At 33.8% G+C, this 21,762-nt stretch overlaps 2 long non-coding RNA genes across 6 annotated transcripts in view; one reads left to right on the forward strand and one right to left on the reverse strand.

Moving 5' to 3' along the window:
- LOC139079839 (uncharacterized) overlaps positions 1-10,341 on the forward strand; it is a 47,204-nt gene extending 36,863 nt beyond the window's left edge. The window contains exon 4 of the long non-coding RNA XR_011533802.1: positions 6,841-10,341. This is a non-coding gene — a long non-coding RNA (uncharacterized lncRNA). The remainder of the gene's footprint in view (positions 1-6,840) is intronic.
- The window catches only part of LOC139079838 (uncharacterized), a 95,012-nt gene that overhangs the window by 56,770 nt on the left and 16,480 nt on the right, over positions 1-21,762 (reverse strand). The gene's annotated exons all lie outside the window — the stretch shown is intronic.

A 21,762-nucleotide genomic window follows, 5' to 3' on the forward strand; every position in this document is an offset into this window, starting at 1 on the left:
GGTGTCTTGCGTAACTATCTTCGTGTGTCCTATGTTTGGGATCTGTTGGGCTTCTTGGAAGTTTGGGTTATAAATTTTCATCAAATTTGGAACATTTTCAGCTATTATTTCCTTAAATGTTTTTTTTCCTCCTCACCTTCTTTTCTCATTAGAGAATTCCATTAAACTGTATTTGTCAGATTGAAGTTGATCCAGAGCTCATTGGTGTTCTGCTCTTTTATTTTTTAAAAAGCTTTCTCGAAGCATAATTTTCATACCAAAAATTAATGTTTTTTAAGTGTACACTCTAAAAATTTTAGTGAATTTACAGAATTCTGAAAATGTCACCACAGTCCACATTTAGAACATTTTTTCCCTCATGCATTTCTTCAGTCATTTCCCATTCTTACACCTAGCACCAGGGACTAACAATCTACTTTATATCTTTATGAATTTGACTTTTCTGGGCATTTCATATGAATGAAATCATGTAATGTGTGGGTTTCTGTATGTTTGGCTTTTTGACTTAATGTTTTTTGAGGTTCCTACATGTTGTGGCATGTATTAGTATTTTCTTCTCTTTTATTACTGAATGATATCCCATTGTGTGAATATACCACATTTTGTTTATCCATTCATCAATTTATAAACATTTGGATTATTTCCAGTTTTTGTCCATTATGAATAATTTTGCTATAAGCATTCAGGTACAACTATTATGTGGATTTTTTTTTCATCTGTCTTGTGTAAATACCTAGAGTGGAATTGCTTGGTCATGTAATGAATATATTTTTAAATATCTTAAGTCTGCCAAATCATTTTCTGAAGTGGTTGCAATATTGTATATACCTAAAAACAATTTATGAGGGTTCTAATTTGTCCAAATTCTCATTGACACTTGTTATTGCCTTTCTATAGTAGTCATTCTAGTGGGTGTGATGTGGTATTTCATTATAGTTTTGATTTACATTTTCTTAATGACTAACATTGTTGAACCTCATGCTTTTTGGATATCGTATATCTTCTTTAGTGAAATGAGTCTTCCAACGCATGAAAATCCAATGTGGATCCAATTACTTAGATTTTTTTAGAAAATGTATCGTAGTAATGTTTTGTAACTTCTATTGTATATGATTTTTTCTTTTGTTAAATTTATTCTTCATTATTTTATTCTTGATGTGTTATTGTTAATGAAATTGTTTTTCTAATTTTGTTTTCATATTGTTTACTACTATTATTTGGAAATACAATATAGACGTTGGCATTGTATCCTCAGTCCTCGACTAACTTGGTTGTTAATTCTAGTCCATTGAACATTGTGTATACTCCTATTTATATGTTGCTGGGTTTAGGTTGCTAATATTTTATTGATAACTTTTGCATCTATATTCATGAAAGACATTGGTGAATATTTTAATTTTCTTGAGATTTCTTTTTCTGCCTTTGGTGTCAGAGTAATACTTTCCTCAGAAACAGAATGAGTTTCTGTTCATTTTTTTGGGGTAGTAGTTTTTCCCTACATATTTTATTTTCTATTGCTGTGTCTCTAAATTTGACTTTTCTCTGACAGTGCCTAATCTGCTCTAAATCCCATCTGGTATACTTGTTTAATCTCAGATGTGGTAATTTTCATCACTGGAAGTTTGATTTCAGTCATTTTTGCATCTTCTGTGTTTCTACTTAAAATGCTCAAGTGTTCCTATACCTTCTTGAACACGTGGAATTAATAACTCTTTAATCTTCTTGCCTACTAATTCCATCCTGTAATTTTTTCTGCATCTGTTTCCACTGATGGATTTTTCTCCCCATTATGGGTCATAATTTCCCACTTCTTTGCATGCCTTGTAATTTTTTATTGGATGGCAGATATTGTGAATTTTGCCTTATTGGGTGCTGAATAATTTGTATTCTTATAAATATTTTTAAGCTTTTCTTTGGGGCATGGCAAGTGACTTGGAAATAATTTGACTCACTGAAGCTTGCACGGAAACTTTGCTAGGCAGGACCAGAGCAGTCCTAGTCAAAAGCTAATTTTTTCCAACTATTGAGGCAATAACTTTCTGAATACTTACTTAAAGCCCTGCAAATTATGAGGATTTTTTCACCTCTTACTGGTGAGATCACAAGCTATTTGCAGCCCTTGTGAAAGTTGGGATTGTGTCCTCTTCTCTTTGCATGTGGTTCTTTCCCCAACCCCGTGTAATTTCCTTTCATTCATGAGCAACTGACTATTCAGCTGAGGACTGTGGATCTCTGTGTAGCTCTTTCCTTCCTGATATTATCTCATGCAAACTCCGGCCACCTAGGACTTCCCTACTGCCAACTCCATCTCTTCAACTCACAAACAACGCCAGGTTCCTCCCAGGTTTCCCTATCCTTCGGTGACAGTTGCAAACTCTTATTAGACAGTGAACAGGGCCACTCATAATGTTCACACTGATTGTTTCCCTTCTTTCAGGTCACTGTCCTTTACTGCCTAATGTCGTAAGTCTGTACACTGTTGTTTCTTATATTCTGTTTGGTTTTTAGTTATTTCAGGAGGTAGGGTAAATCTGTTCCCTCCAATACATTTTGAAGTTTAGCAATCACTTACACTCATTTTGTTCCTACCAACGTCATAGAAAAACAGTGGATCCTGAAAAAAAATTTTCTTTAAAAAAAATAGGACGCATATTTAGTCCAGCTCACCTATAAATAGAAATGCATGAGAGCTGATAGGTGACTTGCTCAAGGCTCTAAAAGTTATTAGTAATAGAGATAGGACACTAATCCAGCACTTATTCTATTAACTCACCATTGTTTGAACTATTAATGGAGCTTCCAAGAATCAAATGAAAGTCAACAAACATAACTTTCTGACACTATAGATTTAAATATAATTTGTTCTAAATTAAATTATTTATGGAGAAAATTCTTGAAGGCTTCTGTATTCTAAAAACAAAATAAAATCTATCAACCCTAGAAATGTAGTTAATTAACATTGGAATTTTTGATATAATAAGCAATATATTTTGGAAAAATATAATTTAGGAGATGAGTTAGATATTTTACTTTCTCAATTAGCAGTATTAACGTCAAAAAGTGAAAGGAGTGAAGGAAAAAAGGAAGGTAAAATGAAATATTTGTTTTACAATCTCCCAAATCCCCCCTCTGAATTACCCAAATACAAAAGAACATCAGAAATAATAACCGTGAACATTGCTTTTAGTTAGCAATCAGCACATAACTGTGATGATATATTTATTCCCTAACCAAAGATGTATATTATAAATCTCATTCATCTTGCTCATATTAGCAGCTTAGTTTTGGGGCACCAGTAAAGGCTTTACCTCCTAATTTATTTTGGTTATTATAATAATTGACCATTAGCTTACAGCAAAGTAATTTATTAGGAGTAACACATGCATTATTTGCAGCTCTTAATAACCCTAAATGTTCTTATCATGATCAATCTCAATAGACCGAGAAACTTAGATGAATATTCTGAAGAGAAGTAGGTGGCTTGCATAAGATCTAGAAGTCACGTTACTGTAACAACCATTTGTATAACTAAAACATATAGTCCCATGTGCCTGGGACTAAAATGAGGTCAAAGGGCAAATCAAATTAAATTTGTATCTGAATTTGAAAATACACAGCTGAATAGGACAATCCACATTACCAGACCTGCCTATTATCGTTTCCTCAGGTTCATCTAGGTTAACATATGGTGCTCATGAGGAGTTCTTATTCATATTAGAAAAATAAAAATATTTAATGATTTCCTGCTGGGCCCATAAGAAACCTCGATAAAAAGGATAATTTTAAGGTGAAGAAATTTCACAAATCCTTGAACAAGAAATCATGATCATATGAGGATTAAGCCAAGGTAGAATCTCTCCAAACTGTGGGCTTATTTGCAAACTTGCAAAATTCTTAAATTTTGAAATATCAGGATCAGTTTTCTCCAAATAACATTTTTTTCTTGGCCAAACTTACGTTTCCATGATCATCTCATAGAAAATAGCCGAGAGCTACACACAGCTGAGGTAGCAGTGTCCATATTTCCTAAACACAGAAAATAAATCTATTCTCAGTCAATATTTATTTGACTATGTAAAGTGTACACAAGACTTTCTCATTGTCTTCTTAATCATTACAATAGTTCCAGGAGAACATATTGATAATGTCCCCATTTCACAGATGAGAATTACATTTAAAACTATAGTGTCAAAAAGTTATGTTTGTTGACTTTCATTTGATTCTTGGAAGCTCCATCAATAGTTCAAACAATTGTGAGTTAATAGAATAAGTGCTGGATTAGTGTCCTATCTCTATCATTAGTAACTTTTAGATCCTTGTGCAAGTCACCTATCATCTCTTACACATTTCTATTTATAGGTGAGCTGGACTAAATATGTGTCCTATTTTTTTTAAAGAAAATTTTTTTCAGTCTCCAGTGTTTTTCTATGATGTTGGTAGGAACAAAATGACTGTAAGTGATTGCTAATCTTCAAAATGTGTGGGAGGGGACAGATTTACCCTCCCTCCTGAAATAAATAAAAACTAAACAGAATATAAGAAACAACAGCGTACAGACTTACCACATTAGGCAGTAAAGGACAGTGACCTGACAGACGGGAAACAATCAGTGTGAACATTATGAGTGGCCCTGTTCACTGTCTAATAAGAGTGTGCAACTGTCACAGAATGGTAAGGAAACCTGGGAGGAACCTGGCGATGTTCGTGAGTTGAGGAGATGGAGTTGGCAGTCTGGGAAGTCCTAGGTGGCCGGAGTTTGCAGGAGATAATATCAAGAAGGAGAGAGCTACACAGAGATCCGAAGTCCTCAGCTGAATAGTCAGTTGCTCATGAATGAAAGGAAATTACATGGGGTTGGGGAAAGAACCACATGCAAAGAGAAGAGGACACAATCCCAACTTTCACAAGGGCTGCAAATAGCTTGTGATCTCACCAGTAAGAGGTGAAAATATCCTCATAATTTACAGGGTATTAAGTAAGTATTCAGAAAGTTATTGCCTCAATAGTTGGAAAAAATTAGCTTTTACTAGGACTGCTCTGGTCCTGCCTAGCAAAGTTTCCGTGCAAGCTTCAGTGAGTCAAATTATTTCCAAGACACTTGCTATGCCCCAAAGAAAAGCTTAAAAATATTTATAAGAATACAAATTATCCAGCACCCAATAATGTAAAATTCACAATATCTGCCATCCAATAAAAAATTACAAGGCGTACAAAGAAGCTGGAAACTACGACCCATAATGGGGAGAAAAATCCATCAGTGGAAACAGATGCAGAAAAAATTACAGGATAGAATGAGTAGGCAGGAACAGTGAAAAGTTGTGGATATTCATAATACTCCAGATTTTTTAGACTAAAAGCTGCCTATGTTAATTAGTTCACAATTAAACCTTCACACCTCATTAAATTGTACCCAAATTGTGCATAACTAATAGTCCATTGTGAATAAGATATGAGGCACGGAGCTTTGATAGTTATTTGCCTATTGGTTGCTGGATCTTCAGGAGTGAAATGGGGACATTATCAATATGTTCTCCTGGAGCTATTGTGATGATTAAGAAGACAATGAGAAAGTACCGTGTACACTTTACGTAGTAAAATAAATATTGACTGAGAACGGATTTATTTTCTGTGTTGGGGAAACATGGGCACTGCTACCTCAGCTGTGTGAAGCTCTTGGCTGTTTCCTATGAGATGATCATGGAAACGTAAGTTTGGCAAAGCAAAAAACATAAGCTAAACTTGGAGAACATAGTACCACAAAGCTTGGGCCAGTCAATCCCCAACAGATTGCTAATATGACACATGAGAAATCATAGCATATCTGTAAAGTATTTCTACCTGTTTTATGTGATGATAAATTGTGTGTGCTTGCTATTTTGTAATAGTTCTATTAGACTTGAGAAAGCTGTTTTCTTTGTAACCCAACAAGGGTCAATCCTCTCCTACTGTCTTAACAAGGACAAATCATCCAAAGTATACTGACAAACTTCAGGTACAAGATCTAGTCACTGTTTTCCTAAAAGTGAGGCTCCTCGGCAGTCTTTTGTATGCCCTAAGTGATTGACAGGACATCCTATTACGTCTTTTCCCTTTTCATTTTGGTTTCTTGTGTTGGGTTGCCTCATATTTTATTCACAATGGACTATTAATTATGCACCATTTGGGTACAATTTAATGTGGTGTGAAGGTTTAATTGTGAACTAATTAACATAGGCAGCCTTTAGTCTAAAGAATCTGGCGTGTTATGAATATCAACAATGAAAAAAAATCTATCAATTATGTATCATGTAGCATCCATCATCTTAACTCCTTTGAAAGTACAAACATAAATAAAACATTTAAATTAGTATAATTAGGATTGTTGTCCTATTTTTATATATTTTTCAAAGAGAAATTGAGTAGTATATCCTACCAAAGTTATCTATTTTTTTTCTCCCCAAAGCCCCAGTACAGAGTGGTATATTCTAATTGTGGGTCATTCTAGTCTTTCTATGTGAGATGCTGCCATAGTATGGCGTGATGAGTGGTGCCATGTCCATGGCCAGGATCCCAACCCACGAAACCCTGGGCCACCAACACTGAGTGCGCAAACTTAACCACTTAGCCATGGGGCCAGCCTTCCTATTTTTTCTTTTTTTCTGCAAAGGTCAAGCCTGGGATTGATTGCTCCCACGTATCTAGAATCATCTCATGGTCACATAGCTTTTATTTCCATCTACAAAACTTAACAACTTCCTTCTAATTACTCTACCGTTTTTCTTTCAAATTATGAGATAATTTTCTTTTAATAAATGAAATATTTTAAAAGCTAAGCTTTGTCACTTTCTTATTTTTTAACAGTTGCTTGGAGAGAGTGTGGAGAGGGAAAGAATACAGGAAAAGAAGAAGATGACAGAAAAGGATGAGATGAGAAATACGGAGAAATGTTAGATTGCATTAATTTAATAAAGGGCTTGAAATAATTGGAACATAATCTTTTTAAAAGTAACTTTAATGCTAGAAAACATATTTTACTTGTTTGTTTGAAGTCTATTTTTTAAGTCTTCCTTATGGATCTAGCCCTGGGCTTGCTGTGGAGATAACGTAGTGGATAACAGAGAGACAGTGAATATTTTAGTTGAGTACTTTTTTCTAAGTTTAGAATATCTGCTTATTATTTAGGGTGTGGTCCTATAGATTAACTATATTCATCTATATGTTCTAAAGCAAGGCTTGAAAACAGTTGCATCTAAATTTCAAGTGAATTTCTCTCATTAAACCATTATTGAATAATAGTAAAGGATTAACTGTCCACTCCAAGGTACAGACTCCTGCTTTGCTTCTACTTCACTTGTTTGCCATTAGTACCACTTACTTTGCGAGAACAAGGATATCTTTCTCAAATGTTGTATTAGTTTAGAAAATATTACTATCATTCCAGAGTACCATCATCTCCTAAATGTTAAGCAACTGAGACACTTTAGAATTTTCGGACCAGATACCATGTTAGCATCTAGACTAATAAGGTTCTGGGCATATCTCCTTCCTAGGATATGATTGTGTGACCACCAATCAAACACTAGGAACCTACAGGTTTCACCATCCAACTTCCTGAGCATTTAATCATCGGAATAATGCTCACAGCTCATTATCCTTTTATTATTTGTTAGGGCCTTTTCGAGTATGCAGGAAATGTTTTAGAATTGCATATGCATCAGCCCATGAGGAGCTACCTGTTTTGTTAGATATTTAAGGAAAGATATTTTCAGGAAAACATCCTGGCATATGGTATAACTGCTGAATCCATCACAGTGCCACTTTTCATATTGTTTTATGGGCAGTGAAACAAGGCACATTATGACTATAGGGAACAATAATTCACCAGAGATTCTATTTTTTACTTTGCCTGCACACTAAATTATGAAGGCAGATTGTTTCTTGGTGTTTGCAGAAATTTATGGCATGTACATATTTTTCTGTAAATGTCCTTTCAACTGAAAGATGTTACACAAAACTCAGGGGAGTTCTTGGGCAATGGGTGGGGGAAGGGTGATAAATTATTTATATAGATTTCTGACTGATGTTGTTTTAAGCAGTTATAGAAACTGTTACAACCTGGATTCAATGAATGTACTAATGAAAATAAATACAATTGACCTAGTAGAGTACAGACAGCTTGCGTAGAGTAAATTTAGAGACTGAGATGTTCTCTTAACTGAGTAACTCCTCCCCATTCTGTGCACTCATGTCCAACATTTTTAATTGAATACCAACCTTTTCATTCCTCAACAAGTTATAAGACATAAAATGCAAACACTCCCAGGAAAGGCAAATTTACACTGAATTCCACACTACACTGCAAATGTATGATAACGTATCATACCCTACCTGATTACTGGTGAGGCTTTACTTTCCTTATAAAATCTAAACCCTGATAAGTTCATCCCAAGAAGTGGTCGATGTCAGTAGAAGGTTCACTGAGCGTACTACTTTGCATTTAGACTATCAGGAGAAGTGAATTAGGGGTCAAATTTCTAGAAGACAGGCAGAAAGGGAAAAAAGATTAGAGATTCAATTTTACTCCTTGATGATTTTTCCAGTGCCTTCTCCAATCTAGTTTCCTCTTTACTCAAATGTATTCTCCAATCGTCAGTTTAACTGATAACTGTAATGGAATACATAATGGAATATGGATAAATAGAATCACTTTGGAAAAATTCCTGGTTTCTGCACCTTCCATGGAGCAAATAAAATAAGTTTCTCCTTACCACATTACACTTTCTTAATCCTTGCTCCAAATTGAAATAATTTAAGCTATTAGAAAAAGGGCTATGTAAATAGAATATAAAACACATCCCTTGAATTTTAGTGGCAAATCTGCAGAGGAATAAGAAAACAAGTAACCTTAAAACATAATAATTTTCAAGACAATGATTAAAATTAAGTGTACACTAAAATTTTTCCATTGGAAAGCCACAATAATAAGAATCACTTGTTTGAGAAGAAAGTAGTTATTGGAGAACCACACTTTGAAAACACAGGATTAAAATAACTAAATGAAAACTCTAAACATCCAGGAAAGTGTGATTTAGGAGGTTCTATAGTATTAGTGATTGTTTTCTAGAACATTGTGGGTAAATTACATTTCTAGGGTCTTGTTTTACAGTGTGCAACTTTTTTAAACTATGGTGCCTTTAACTGAATAAAAATTATGTTTTATATTTAAATTCAATTCACAGAAAAAGTAAAAATGTTCCTTATCAAGCTGCAAAAAAACCCAATTCACAACATTTGATGAATCAGAAAGTGATTTATCAAAAATTATTTGGGACTTCTGACATTTTCTAATCTATTAACTTCACTTAACAATGAAGATATAAAGATGCTAGAGAGAGTACATTATGTCCAGTGTTGCAGAGACAGTAGGTTGAAGCAAATACAACTCACATTTCATATCTCTAAACTCCTAGGTTAGAAGCTCTTTTGATATACAAAATTGATTTTTTTAAGACAACCATAAATAAATGCTGTTGGTGTTAGACGATCCGTTAATATCTCATTTGTCAAGTTATATGCTCTATAATGCTGAAAATAGTGATCCAAAAGAAATAGCAGAAGTAACTGCCTACTGGAAAAGTCCTTTTTTCCTTGTCTCCTTTATTTCACAGTACTATGGGGAAATATTAAGACAATCAGAAGGTCTTCTATCTACACTTAAATAATCCATCCTTTCCCTCAGGAAAAAATAAAATAAAACAATAAAATATTCCAAAAAATAGTTGCTTCAATGACTGAGTTTGCATTCTTTTTCACTTTTATTATTTTTCACTGAATGTCTTTGAAAAATAAAATGGGATTCGTAGCACAATTATTCTACAGGATTTTATATTTTCAAAAACATTATTACTGTGCAAATACAGCTAGCATCCTTGCCCAAAGATATAAAATATACTCAGAATTGGTGTTGGACTTCTTAACAGATGCTTAATTTGTTGGTAGGACTATTAGGAGCTTAGTGAAGATCATGACAAAACCATTCCACATTTAAAGAAGAAATTCAACCAGTATTTAAATGAAAACAGCAAGTGAATTGCTGATGTTAGGTATTTGTACTAGATCTATTTGTTAACATATTTGCATTTATGTTTACCATTAATTGTTCCACTACAGTTAGCTTTTGGCAATCATATAGCCCTGTGTGGGAAGGGATCTATGAACTGTATTTAGTCATCCATCATTGGTTATGATGTAATCTATATTGCGGTATTTTAATTCAGAGTGAACTTGGTATAATATAAACCTATAATTTATATTTTTAATGTCATTTTCTGAAAAGAATAATTGCTAAAGTTTATTATGGAAGAGTTGGCATATGTCTTTTTTCTTTCATTGAATAGTAATGGAATGTGAATGGCTCATGTCTGTTAAATACACCATTATTTGTTATGACCTGTATTCTACAAGCAGGAGATCTGTATGATTCTACTGTAGAGTATGAAAGCCTCTGTAGAGTATGAAAATCATATGCTACTGTAGAGTATGAAAGCACACTGTAGAGTATGAAAGAAAAACTTATGTAATCTTCATTCCAAATTGCAAGACATAAAATTTCATTACTATGGAATTTATCATATCTTATCATAATTATAATTTGCTTTTAGTATTAATAGTAGCATCTGAAATATTGTCCATCATTTAACTCTTGCAAAAATTCAGTCATAGTTACCTTTAACACTTTTGTTTTGAGTCTGATTATTAAGATATCATTAACAATCAGAAAATTTGCCCTTTTAGGTATACAGTTCTATGAGTTTTCACAAATCTATAGATTCATGAAACCAGAATTACATAGAATGTTTTCATTATTGGAAAATTTTCCTCTTGCCCCTTTGTAATCAATCATTCCCCTTCGCTCCAGCCCTTGGCAACAACTGATCCGTTTGCTCTTTCCAGAATGGCATATAAAGGGAATCATTCTGAGTGTAGTCTTTTAAGATCAGCTTCTTTCACTTATCATAAAGCATTGGAGAATCATTTGTGTTATTCCTTGTGTCAATAATTGATCCCTTCTTATTGCTGAATAGTATTTCATTGTACAGATATACCACAGTTTGTGTATTCATTCACCTGTTGAAGGACATTTGTGTTATTTGCATCTTTGACAATTATTAATATAGCTGCCTTAAATATTTTTATGCATTTTTTTTGTGAACATAAGTTTTCATTTGTCTTGGGTAAATACCAAAGAGCGGTTTGTTGGGTCATATGGTAAATGAATATTTAGCTTTGGTGGTAAACTGCCAAACTGCAGTCCAAAGTGCCTGTACCATTTTGCATTTCTACCGGTCTTTTATTAGAGTTGTAGCCACTATACATCATTATTTGCCCTTGGAATTTTCGTTTCTTTTTTGTTTTCTTATTTGGTCATCCTTAAACATATAGTGGAATTTCATTGTGGTTTCAATCTGTATTTCCTTATGACTAATTATGTATAGAATTTTAATCAACGTCTTATTTGCTATCACATCCCTCATAAAGTATTTTGGAATGTTTTGCCCATTTTAACTGCATCCTTTGTTATCTTATTGATTTTTAGGGCTCTTCGCAAACTCTGGATACAAGTCCTTTATCAGATATATGTTTGCAAATGTTCTCTCTCAGTCTGTGGCTTGTCTTTTCTTTGTGGGTCTTGTTCCTGGACTGGTTTATAACAAAAAAGAGTAACTCAGGCACTGCCAAGACTTGTTCCTACGATGTGTGATCCTATCAACTCAGAAGAGAAAATGATATGCCTCGAGATGAAGTATCCTGGAGACATTGCCCAGCGTTCTGGCTTTCAAATGCCTCCTAAATCAATCCTAACTCTTTACTTGTCAATCAAAGATTCAGGATCAATGCACTGATTTTGTGACTTTTTGACTAATCTGAGCTATACTTACCCTTTTCATCTGAACATGATGAGTCTATGAGTTTTAATGCCCAACAAAACTATCTAAGATTCTTTATCATTTTAAGCCATTAAAAGGCAAGGCAAATATAGAATATCATATAAAAAATAAGCAATCAGTGAAATATCACCAGTTTTGTAAAAATATTACAGTTCATAAGGAAGAGCTCATCTCGAATAATGATAAGCTACTCCTTTCTGTATAGATTTACACTAACCCCTCATTTATGTTAGAATAAAACTTAAGATTGTATTACATCCATGAATGTAGAGCTAGAACCAGGAAAAAATATAGAGGGATAAAAACCATAATTGCTGAAATAAAACTAGATCCATGACCCCAATCATACATTAGACACTATAGAAACAAGTTTTGGTAAAGGAAAAGTCTAACTTAATACATTCCATCAGAACTAAGAAAATGAGAAAGTGAGTAAAACAATGAGAAAGAACAATGTTTAGAGATCCAAAGATCTAAATTTTTATAAGAAACTTCTAGGCAAAAGATGAAAATTCAATGGACAAATGGAATAAAAGCAAAATATAACACAAACTAACTTTTCTAAGTGAAAGAAAGATGTGAATCTAGAACTCAAAAAGACAGGTCAGGTACACAACAATTATTTTTAAAGATAAAGGAAACTTGTCTACTAACATGTTAGCCAAAAAGAGGTTTGGGATGGAATGGAGGCTAGTGGATAATTCTCCTAAAGGATGAAATCACACTGAATCCAACATGTTACCATCTTAAAGATGTAAACATGATATTATGAAGTTTGTCCCACATATTTCTTTCATTCGCTGAACAAAAACTCAAGGCTAAATTTGTGACAAATTTTTAACGATTTAGGACTTTATGAAAACTATACACATTTATTTTCTGAGCTCATTTTGTTGTTCTGCCCCATTTTGTCTTTGCCTTGATGTTTTTCAGATTATTTTTCTCGTATAATATCATTTTCTCATACCATATCATTTCTCATATCGTTTTTGCAAGCTATATTAATAATTTTTATCATATAGAATTAGAAATTAATTATTAAAAATAGACACTCATATCATAACAATAAATACTAGGAAATAACGGTAGAGAATCTATATTTTGAAGATAATATATTGGGAACTGACATGTCTATAATAACAAAAAATGTTTATGTATATGTGCAGACAAATAAAAGATACATTAAGATTTTCAAGGTCTCTTAAAATAACCAACAGATGTACTCTTTATGAAAAGAGACATTAATCAGTAATACACTCTAGTTACCTGGGAAATATCAGTCACCTAAGACTCAGTAGAAATATTAATCAATGAGACACTACAGAAATAATATTATAATGACAAAGTTAGAGTGTAAAAACTATATTAGTTATCTATTGTTGCATAATGAATTACCCGAAAGCTCAATAACTTAAAACAACACACATTTATTATTTTACCTTTCCTATGAGTTAGAAATTTGGACATGTTTTTGATGGGTCCTAGACTTTAAGATCTCTTATGGGCTGTGTTCAAGACGTCAGCTGGACTATGGTCATCTCAACTCTCACATGGATATAATCTATTTCTAAGATCACATGGTTGTTGACAGAATTCAGTTCCTCACGGATTGTTAGACTGAGGGCTTCAGTCTCTTGTTGGCTGTTGGCAGGAGTTAACCCTCAGAGCCTTGCCATGGGGCTTTGCCAACATGGCAGCCTGCTTCATCAAAGTGTGAAAGGTGACATGGCAATAGGAAAGGTCTACTAACTTCATGGAGGTCACAATCTCCATAGTCTAACCAAATAAATGACATCCACCGTTTTTGCTGGGTTCTATTAGTAAAAATCAAATCATTAAGGCCAGTCCTCATTCAGGGAGCAGAAAGAACTCAGTGGCATGAATATCAAGAGGTGGTGAGCACTGGGGAATATCTTAGAACCTACCACAACAACTGATGCTAAAGCTACAGTTTCACTAAAATATAATGTCTCTATGGTGTTGCTGATGTTGTAAAGCAATGGACAAGTCAAAATAACTCTTAAATGTGAAGGTACATATTGCAGAAAAAAGTCATTTAATCATAGGCAAGATCTAAATTCCATGATTATTTCTGTCAGCTCTTGGGATATTGGGATGCAAATGCATGCAATATGTTTTATTTCGTATGAGAGAAAGAGAGAAAATAGAGAGATGATTAGTTCGTTTTATTATTTCCATTGATAATTTTTAAATTAGGTATAAATGTTCCTTGTACTATATTTCCTAAATATTCTACAAGGTGCATATATTATTTTACAATTAGAAATAATCAGTATATAGTACAAAATATACAATTTTATAACACTTTCTTGTTAACACTTACTTCATAGATATTATATCAAATCGGAATAAAGCTACAATGTTACTGATGACTAATATGAAGATCAGAGAATGTGAAATTATCTGGCATCACAAAACTAGCCATTGGCAAATCTAGGACTAGAAACTTGGTTTCTAGAATATTACATCCCTTTCATTTTCTATTAATCCACATTAAACATTACATCAAAGAGGGTAAACAGGGATGAAAATTTATAGGTAAATAGAGTTAGTGTTAGAGTGTCTTTTAGTGAAGCTTAGTAATTAGGTTTGCAAAGATAAATATTTTCTATATATAGTGGTTTTCAAAATTCTTTCCATGGTGATTAAAGTCTGCCATTCTAAAATGAATTTGAAGCAGGATTCAGATACAATATTCCCTTGACAGTCATCATTAAAACTTTAGACTTACATTATTTGCATTTTTATGTTCCAAACTATTGAATGAGAAGCTGTACAAGCTATAACGTCTCATGCTCTTGTAATACAAGCTTGGGTCCAGCTCATTCAAAGCTCCTGCGATAGACATACATTACCATCTGATGGTGATACATTTGATTTGATGGTAATTGATTAACAAATGCACAGAGGGTGTCATTTTAATTCTTTCAGAACAAAATCTCAATTAGAAATGTATTGAAATAGTATGAACTTTTATATAGTTTAAAATATTAAAAATGATTCCCTTATAAACTTTATTGTGTGAATGGAATTGTTTTCATAATTTCTATTTAAAATAGAAGATAAATATGCATCTATTAATAAAGTTTATTTAAATTTCTTGCATGTTATTATAGTCTCTTGAACAATTGGAGAGTAGGCTCTAAACATTTAAAACTAAAGCACGATGTTTTACCCTGATATGTGGACACCTAAGAAAATTTTGTTCTCCTAATAAGAAAGTCATGAATAACTACCATCTTCTCTAAGAATAATGAGATGGATTAAAAAAGACATGGAATTTTCTAGAATATTTTATTTCATCTGTTTTGAAGGAGATGGCCAATGCAACGTGCCCATTGTAAATGGCTCATCAGGCCCAACTCAACTTCAGAAAAATATCTTTTTCCCCCAATACATAACAAGGCCTTGTTAAAAAGAATGAATAAAATGCATATGTTAATTTAATTCTTGCAATCTATTAAGGCTTACTCAGTTTCTCTTTCTCTCAAGATGACACAAAGATCTTCCAAATACCAACTTAGGTCAAGTCATACAGACTTGACACTTTAATCAAATAGCATTTACGTGATTCTCTAAATTACCTCAGCCTTATATAGACATTTAGAAAGAAAGAACGACTCCTTATTTAGCAAAATTTGTCCCCAAGTTTTCTAGGAATCCTTGAAATGTAGAGTACCCTCTGTTACTTGTATTGATGCGTTGCTTTGGCAGAACCGTCATACACTTAGCAATATGATAAAGAGTCAACATCAATTAGTCTCATATGAGTTATCTCAGCTCTGCATTTTTTAGAATAGATTTAAGGCTGGTATTGATTTGGCCACATTTTAGCCATGTCCCTCTTTTGAATCTCTCATATTGTATGCATGACCTCTATCAAACTTCTATTTGAACAAGCCACACTTTCCTCCCTTGGAATAATTCTTACAGAATTCCAAAAGTAGATGTGTATCCAACACTTACTCACCAATAGAAACCTTACCCATGTTCAATGTATTTTCCTCCTTTCAGCTTTACCTGATCTTCAGGTAGAATTTGTCTATTTTTTCTATTCTCAGTGCTAGCATGAGACTTTGCACAGCTAATAAGCAGTTGAAATATATTTTCTTATGTCAATGTAACACACTATGCATGTCAGATTCTCTCACTTAACTATTAGCTTTTTGAGGGTATGAACCAATGATTTATTTTTTCGAATTCACAGTAATATTGAAAGACCTCTGCATAGAAGGACATTGGAAAAATGGTTGTTAACATAAAACTTTCTCAAATTTTTAATTAAGCTCTTTCAACAGAGTCAATTCACATCATCCTTATTCAACAAAAAGTGAATAAATATTAATTTTCCCACAAAATATGCCAAGATATTATTGAGTCAGAATTTGTGAGTGAAATGTTTATTAACTAAAAATTCAAAATTGACTTTTCTTTTTATCAACCAATAAGAGTCTGTATAAATACGTAGAATGAGGAAAAATCCTCCTTCCTAATACAGCAGGCAAAATATTTATTTATTTCCTTACTAGGGCAACAGAGAAAAGGACTGAATCTTTGAACAAGGATGATGCTTCCTGAGTATCCAGCTTCAGCAGAGACTTTAAGAGAGAAAGGACAGTTGAGGGAAGAGAAAGACTGGTATTCCCTGGACCATATTCTTGTCGTGTTGATGGAGACTGGCCTGACAGACATGCACCAAATGTCCTCATAGACCACCTTTTCCCCGTCCTGTATTGAGCTAGTTTACACCTGCTGTCGTGTCATTAAAAACCAAGTGCAACCATCCATCACGTTTCAGAGTTAGCAAGCTTTAGTGCAATCTTTAAAAACTTCACAACTCCTAGTACATTGCATTTAACAAGTGACCAATAAATATTTATTGGAAAATGAATACAATCAGTGGAAATATGCAATAAGAAATTTGAGAAGTAATGCTATCACATCTATGATAAAAGATCCCTATTTAAGCCCGAGTGTATTAAAAAAAAAATCATATTATTTGAAGACAAAAGGCAACCAGAATATGATGAAGTGTTTTACATTAACAATGAAAAGACAGAGACAGGCCAAAAAAATCAGTATAATAAACTTTTTTCTGTTCATTGAAAGAAAGATATTTCACCCTTTGGTTGACTTGCTTATTAAACCAGAAGATAAAGCTACTTTCTTTACTTTTCACATATCACTTTGTTGATGAATGACAGTTTTTTGCCTCCGATTTTCTATCCAAAGCAAAAAGATTCATTTATAATTTATACAGTTATGATCATGTGAATTTGAGTTACAGATATAGCTGCTTTCATTAAACAATACTTCTTCAAATTGCTTCATATTTTTTTTCAAAAAATTCAAACTGCTTGACAATTACGATATCATTATCCTCATTTTCCAGATGACACTTTCTTTCTTTCCTTTTTAGCATTACTTTACCTTGCAGATATGCGAAGACACCAGAATGCTTCATAGAATATAAATAAACAGGTGGAGATGAAAGAACAGAGAGGTTAAACTATTTGCCCCAAACCACATAAGCAATCAGCTGAAAAACTTGATAAATGCTCATTTTTTTCCCTCTTGCGTTTAGGAATGTTATTCTTAATTTATGTAGCTAATGCTAAAGTTATTTGCCAATTTTTACCACACCATAATTCGTTTACTTATCTCTCTTTTTTGAACTCATCAATAGAATCATGAGATTTTCTGACAAGACATCCCACTGAAAGCAAACTATTTGTAGTGGTAAGATAAGAAAGTAGCATAGGTTCAATCACCAGACTAAAACTCAGTTTGCAGTGGTGTAGCAAATTACGACTCAGATATGAATGATGAGATTAATTAAGGATGATACAAGAAGAAATGTGCTACTCAAATGCCTTACTGATCACCTGATTACACTTATAAAACTAGTGCCTTTGTGTTAATCTCAAGGTCAACATGGAGATACCTCTTAAACCTAGATATTTCATATTTCTGGAAGGTAAAAGTAAAGATAGTCTAAAATATGAGGGCTGGGATTAGAGTTGGTGCAAGTCATTGTAAAACCAAAACTTTCAAAATCTATTGACTTGTCCGCAATATCTCTGTAAACCTAAAACTTACCTTTTGTGTTTAGCAGATAGGTATATTTACTCAGGCTTTGAAAATTTTAGGTAGTAACTCTTAATGTTCCAACTTTTCATTTTTTTGTCTTCATCTTTGATTAAAGTAAGCCTGACATTTAGACAAAAAGAAAACCCAATTTATATTTAATTCTGAATTAACCAGAACTGGCTAACAAGGTTGACAAAATTTACCTTGTAAGTGTGGCACAAATAAATATAATTCTTAAAAATGTTCTCTTGTATCATTTTGATAAAATTTTTATAAGTATAAGATTGTATATTCAATCAGTTTCTCTGAAGCCCATAATGAATTAACTCTCATCAAGGATGAAATAAGAAAATAATTTAATGGAGTAAAAATTCTCTTAGTTGTCTATTTTAAAATATTTTTCTCAACTGTGTTCAAATGTTGGACCCTGCCACTCTGTCATTTTGTATTCTTTTAATTTCTAAGAAGTTTATTCTTTTGTACAATGTCTTTTGATTTTACTTTCCTGTTTTCATAAGAGATCTTCCATATAAGAACAACATATGACATATATGACATATATGTCATATATGACCACACGAGAAATCCAGAATTTACTCAGAAAAAAAAAAGAATTAAAGAAAAATGGCAGCACAACCAGTGGCACTCACAACTACATTATACAACTATGTACTGGGGAGCTTTGGGGAGAAGAAGAAGAAAAAGGAAGATTGGCAACAGGTATTAGCTCAGGTGGCAATCATTAAAAGAAAAAAAAGAAAAGAAAAATGACAATTAATAGCCCTTGCCGTTGATATTGCCTTTTAAGTACAAACACCTCTTGGAGTCCAGCAAGCTTGCCTTATATATCTCAGCATTCCACATTGTGTAGCCTAGTATCTAGGAAACAATAGATTCAGTAAAGATCTGCATATTGACTGTCAAATTTGTGATTCTAAAGCCCACTCAAATGGACAAGACGGTACACAATATTGTGACAGTCAAGACTAACAGCAAATATGTTATGATTCTTGTCTTATTTGCCTTAAAGATTAAAAACATAGAAGCATTAGATTCTGTTATCTTTTAGTGCAAATGACTTCTGAAAGATGGCATGGTGTGCTGAAAAGAGCAAATGCAGAAATCTAAAGTTAAGTCAAGGTGCTAGCACTCATTAACTGTGTGACTTTTTACAAGTTGCTCAACTTCTCTCAATCACCTTTATTCCATTTATAAAGTGAGGATAATAGTTAATTAGTTTATTTACCACATGCCATGTGTATCTATAGGGGGTGGGATTAAATGAGATAATAGATACGAAACCTGTTTTAAATAATACACTCAAATGAGAATATCAGCTGTTTTAAAAACAGTTCACTCTGGATTACCTGGGTTTATGGATCAAAACTGAAAAAACAAAGACTAGTATTTGTTATAAATTTGACCAAGGAAACTAATATTGGTGTTATCTTTTATTCATAAAATGGAGAATTTATACCTGAAAGAGTCTTCAACCTTGTTCACCATTTTGTTGTTGTTGTTATTTGGAAGAATCTGTGGGGTAGACACAGTTGAAGATGGCCCTAAAGATTTCCACCCTCTGGTGTACATGCCTTGTAAAATCCTCCCCCCCTTGTAAACACAATGAGATATCACTCTAATGATTAGACTAATAATCAGTTGACCTTGAGTCAATCAAAGAACAGGTTGTCTGCGTATTACTAAGCTAATCAAGTGAGCCCTTAAAGAGACTAGGCCCTTTCTGAATTCAGATTCTCTAGGAGGAATGCTGCCATTGAAGATGGAGAGGCCCATGTGCTAAGGACTTGAGAAAAGCCTCTTGATGCTTAGAGCAATCCTTGGCCTTTAGCCAGCAAGAAAGCAGCACCTCAGTCCTACAGCTACAAGAAACTGAATTTTGTGGATAATCTGAATGGGTTTGTAAGAGGATTCCAAGCTCCAGATGAGAATGCAACCTGTGCAATACCTTGATTTCAACATGGGTAGACCCGTATCTGAGGACACAGTCAACCAATGCCTAACTTCTGACCTACAGAAACTTTGAGATCACAAATGGATATTGTTTCAAGCCATTAAGTTTGTGACAATTGGTTATGTGGCAATAAAAATCTAATGCAATATGTAAGTGTGATGTGTAGAGCAATCAGAAATAGGCTTATGCAGACATTCTCTTCATTGTGGTGTGCTGCCCATATATTCAGTCCATTTGGGGAAATAGAGTCTCAAGTATGAATAGCTCTTAACTAGGCCTGAGTAACCAGTTAGAAGATTGAAGGGAAGAAGGGAACTGCCAGAGGCTGGGAAAGTCATGTATTACTCACTCTGCACTCTTCCACGTATTTTGTGTTCTATCCAGGTCTGTTTCCTTTGTTATTTCTGTGACTGTCAAATCTTGTACTAGTTTACTAGGGCTGCCATAACAAAACAGCATACACAGGGTGACTTAACATACATTTATTGTCTCACAATTCTGGATGCTATAAGTCAAGACCAAGGGATGAGCAGATTTGATTTCTTCTGAGGCCTCTCTCTGTGGCTTGCAGATGCCCACCTTCTCCCTGTGTCTCACATGGTCATTCATATTGGGGTTCTCCAGAGAAATAAATCCAATAGTGTAAATATATAAAATATATATTTATAAAGAAATAAATTATATGCATTTATATTTATTCATATTAATACATAATATATATTGATATGGTGTTTATATTTATATAATGTATAACTATTTATATTTATATAAAGAATATATATTTTATATATAAAATTTATTCTTATATATGCTATGGTTTGAATGGTTGTATCACCTAAATGTCAAATGCTGAAATCCTAATGTCCAATGTGAGGCCTTTGGGAGGGGCATGGATCATGAGGATGGAGCCTTCATAAATGGGATTACTACTTTTCTAAAAGAGACCTCACAAAGCTCCCTAGTCCCTTCCAAAGTGTGAGGATACAAGAAGTCTGCAACCCCAAAGATAGCCCTCACCCAACCATGCTGGCACCCTGATCGACGACTTTCAGCTTCCAGAACTGTGAGAAGTAAATTTTCTGTTGTTCATAAGCTACCCAGAATGTGTTATTTTGTCATAGCAGCCAAAATGGACTAAGGCAGAAAATTGATGCTGAGAAGTACTGGTGCTGCTGTAACAAATATCTAACAATGTGGAAGCAGCTTTGGAACTGGGCGATGGGTAGAGACTGGAAGAGTTTTTAGACACGTGCTAGAAAAAGCCTACATTGCCATGAACACACTGTTAAGGGCAATTCTGGTGAGGGCCCAGATAGTAAAGAGGAGACCTGTAGAGAAAGCATTAATCTTCTAGATAATACCTAGGTGGTCAGGAACAGAATTTTGGTAGAAATATGAATGCAAAAGGCCACCGTCATGCGGCATCAGACAGAAAAAAGGAACATGCTATTGGACAATGGAGGCAAGGCCACCCTTGTTATAGAGTGGCAAAGAACTTGGCTGAATTATGTTTGTGTCCTAATGTTTTATGAAAGGTAGAACTTGTGAGTGATGAAATTGGATATTTGGCTGCAGCTATTTTTAAGCAGTGTTGAAGCTTCAAAGTGGCTTCTCTTGTATGCAGGGACACCTGAGTGTGTCCAAGAGATGGGACCCCCACAGTGGGCCTGGCTGGCGGGGCATCGAGTTAAAGAAGATTATTCTCCAGACTTAAGATTTGATGTTATTCATCCTCTTGGATTTTGGACTTAC

Source organism: Equus przewalskii, chromosome 27 (assembly GCF_037783145.1).
Source record: "Equus przewalskii isolate Varuska chromosome 27, EquPr2, whole genome shotgun sequence".
NCBI lineage: Eukaryota > Metazoa > Chordata > Mammalia > Perissodactyla > Equidae > Equus > Equus przewalskii.